We start from the raw sequence: 3,803 nt of genomic DNA, 5'->3' as shown, positions 1-3,803 counted from the left end.
AGCTGGACATGAGCCACCAATGTACATCTGCAACCCAGAAGGCCTACCGCATCCTGGGCTGCATCAAAAGAAGTGTGGCCAGCAGGGTGAGAGAGGTGATTCTGCCCTTCTACTCTGTTCTGGTAAGACCTCACCTGGAGTACTGGACTTGTTGGAGCTGATCAAAGGGCTGGAGCACCTCTCCTACGAAGACAGGCTGAGAGAGTTGAGGTTGTTCAACCTGGAGAAGAGACGGCTCTGGGTGTACCTAATAGTGGGCTTCCAATACCTGAAAGGTGCCTATAAGAAATCTGAGGAAGAGCTGTTCTCTAGGGGATGTAGTGATAGGATGAGGGGTAATGGTTTTAAACCAGAAAAGGGTAGATTTAGGTTGGATATTAGGAAAAAGTTCTTCATTGTGAGGGTGATAGATCACTGGAACAGGTTGCCCAGTGAGATGGTGGAGGCCCCATCTCTGGAGATATTCAAGGTCGGGCTTGATGGGCTCTGAGCAACCTGATCTAGTAACACTGTCCCTGCTTAGTGCAGGGGGGCTGGACTGGATGATCTTTAAAGGTCCCTTCCAACCCAATACATGCTATGATTCTGTGATTTCTGAATGCTGTGGGGCACTGCATGTTGCACCATTAAAGGCAGAATAAGACAGACAAATAATTGCCTTGATAGCAATGCAAAATTTAGGGCTGTAGTATTATTTTTTCCAGTGGAGCTCACAGAAACTGTCACAGTAACAGGCAATACAGTGCCAAGAGAACTGTAGCATCAGCAGAGCAGAAAAGAGGTCAGAACACATGCAGTACCTCTAGATGAATTCCCAAAATCTCAAGAGAATTTGCTAAATTGGAGTGAGCAGCTTACCCTGAATAATAAAAGTGGAAGAGGGCCATAATCCTACAAAATTCCTTATTTAATAGAATTAACTCATGTAATATGTAAAAAAAAAAAATCTGTTTCAGAAATTGAGTCATACAGTAATTTTTACTAATACAAAAGTATTGTTCCAGTATAATGAAAATTTAGGTGTCCAATCTAACTACTAGTTTTATCTATCAAACATACAGCTTTCTTACTGCAGTTGTGCTACCCTTTCAATGAAAAACAGCTGTGGCTTGGCATTGTTTGTTTGTTTTGGGTTTAATTTAGATGTACCAATAGTACTCTTACACATCTCATTCCTTGTTTATGGCAACTTAACCTCTCCTTACTATGTTTATTTAAATATCTCACCTTCAGTCTTTTTACTTTGGCTGCAATGAGTGCATTTATAGGTATAATGAAAAGAAGCACTGCAATACCTGCTAGGACTGAGGGGCCAAGTTCTTTCCAGAGAAAGACGACAGCCGTGATAATCTAAAAAGGTGCTGACCACAACAGGTTGATGTTTACAGATAGCTCCAGGAGTTGCTTGAGCAAATACCATTCTCAGTTTTTCCTTAAAATTAATCATATTAAATAAAGCAAGAAACAGTTATAATACCTGAAAATTTGTTTCCTCCCTTTTGGATTTCTGAAGTGTATATGTCTGGCTCATTATTTTTAAAGAAGGAAAAAGAAAAATGTTAAAAATGAGTGATGGTCACAAGACATAACACATGAAATTGTTTGAAATAACATCCAAAATATTAAGTGATGGCAAGCTGCATGGCTTGATATAGTTGAGCTTTCAGTTCCTATTTTTGGGTGGAAAATCTCCCAAGAAGTGGAGGGACTTTATTGGTGTTCATAAGCAGGTGACGTACAGTAATAATCTGCGACCTGCCATAGAAGAGGGAGGAAAACAAGCATGGAAGTGGCTACTTGGAAAATACCTTAAATGTAGTACTGTATATTTGTTCCTGGAGAACTAGCAAATTGCTGTATTACTATGCGGAGTATAAAGGACACCTTATTTTGATTTTTATCTGTTGCCAAACTTTATGCACACAGATAATAAATAAGAAAGAATAGCCTAATTTAGCCTTTTATATCCCATTGTCTGAAATCATTGTCTATTGTGACATGAAGATTGGGCTTAATTATAGAAATATTAATGTTTTAAATAATGCTATTAGATAACATAAAATGACTGTTACTATGCATAAACAGTACTCCACAAAATATTTGAATGTGACCTCCAAAGTCATCAAAGTTGTAACCTTTGATTTTTGTACGAGAAGCTAACAGCAAGCCCAGGCTCAGGCTCAGGTTCAAGCCAGAATGATGGTGTTGAATGTTAAGTGTGTGTTCTATAATTCTGTGAGCATCAGTTAAAATCAAAACGCAGTTTGTTATATTCTTACTGGCTAAACCAGGAATATTTTAATTTACTGAAGAAAAAAGCCAATATTTTCTTCAGGGCTGTGTTTCTGTTAAAAAGAAAAAGAAAGAAAAAAGGGAAAATATTACCAATGTTACTTGAAAGCCTGAATTAAAAAATTGTTTGTTTGTTTGTTTTTATTTCACTAATATGTAGTTCTTAGAAGCTGTTTAATTCTGGGCTATAATAAGGTCTATACTTCACTTACACTTCTTTGTCTGTTACTTTCTTCCACCAACACACTCTAACTCAAGAGACAAGGGATGAAAGGGATCTGCAGTCTCGTGATTTACCAGCATGACTTAACTCACTGAAAGAGGATGTTAACCACCACCTTAGCTTGATTTTACACTGTTTACACATACCCTAGGGTATGATTGCACTAACAGTAGAGCATGGGACTTGGACTCAATGACACTTATGGGTCCCTTCCAACTTGAGATATTCTATGATTCTATGTCCAATAAAAGCAAATCTTCCTTAAATCTTTTGACAGTTAAACTCTTGCAGGGTTTAGGTTTTTTCCCCTCATTTGAAAACCTAGCTACTGGAAGTTATTTAGTACTCCTGGTACCTAACGAACAGCAAACTCCTTTCGGACCTTAGGAGATGAACTGCTACTAAGTGTACTGTACACATAAAGGAGGAGAAGGATATGAGATTTGTGCACCGCTGCCAATCTCACAAGTCATTGGAGATAAGTGTAATAGAGGAATATGCATATGAACTCTCCCATACTTCTTGAGGAATGTGTATCCACACTCAGGAACAACTTCAGCCCATATAGGGAGCAAATTCTCTCCCTCAGTAATTGCCATCTTGAAATAATTTCTAAGAAAAGATGCAGTTACAGTTCTTTTCGGTAGGTGGTGTAAAAAACACACCTACCAAAAAAAGTATGCTACGGGTGCTCTGAGATCCTGTGCATTTTCCACAATTTTTCTTGTACTTTCAGTGAAAAGCCAAATGATTAATGATAACAAACATATACGTGTGCCGTCCTTCTGTAAGGAACACATCTTGAGCTCCTACTTCCCCTTCACTATAAACTGTTAACGTTTGCCATGATCCCTTACAATTTCTGAATTTTACATCCAAACAGCATCGTTTGTTTGAACTACTCTCTTTTACTACTGAAAAGCAGGGTAGAAGTCTTGGGCACTAACACTCCCTGCTCAAATCCTGCTCCTATTCTCACTCCTGGCACAGCTCCTACTTCTTTCAGAAAAAGAACAATAGGAAATATTGGCCTAAAGATTACTCCTTCCTTAGCCATCCAAAGCTCGCATCCCAGACTGTACCACTTGTCATCAGCTGCAGTTTTTTGGCACTGGTCTAGCACCAAACCCACGCAACGTAAGATCAGGTTTAAAGCTGTCACCCATGGCTCCTCCTGGGGCAGCAGGCAGGCTCTGGCAGAGGGGAAACCTGTCCTGGTAGCTCTGCCACCTCGGGCAGGCCCTACGGAGCAGTGCCCCCCCCCCCCGCCCAGGCCTAAGAACTCGGG

The sequence above is a fragment of the Mesitornis unicolor genome, unplaced genomic scaffold, assembly GCF_000695765.1.
Source record: "Mesitornis unicolor isolate BGI_N332 unplaced genomic scaffold, ASM69576v1 scaffold39391, whole genome shotgun sequence".
In the NCBI taxonomy this organism is placed as follows: Eukaryota; Metazoa; Chordata; class Aves; order Mesitornithiformes; family Mesitornithidae; genus Mesitornis; species Mesitornis unicolor.
This window is presented reverse-complemented; position numbering follows the sequence as displayed.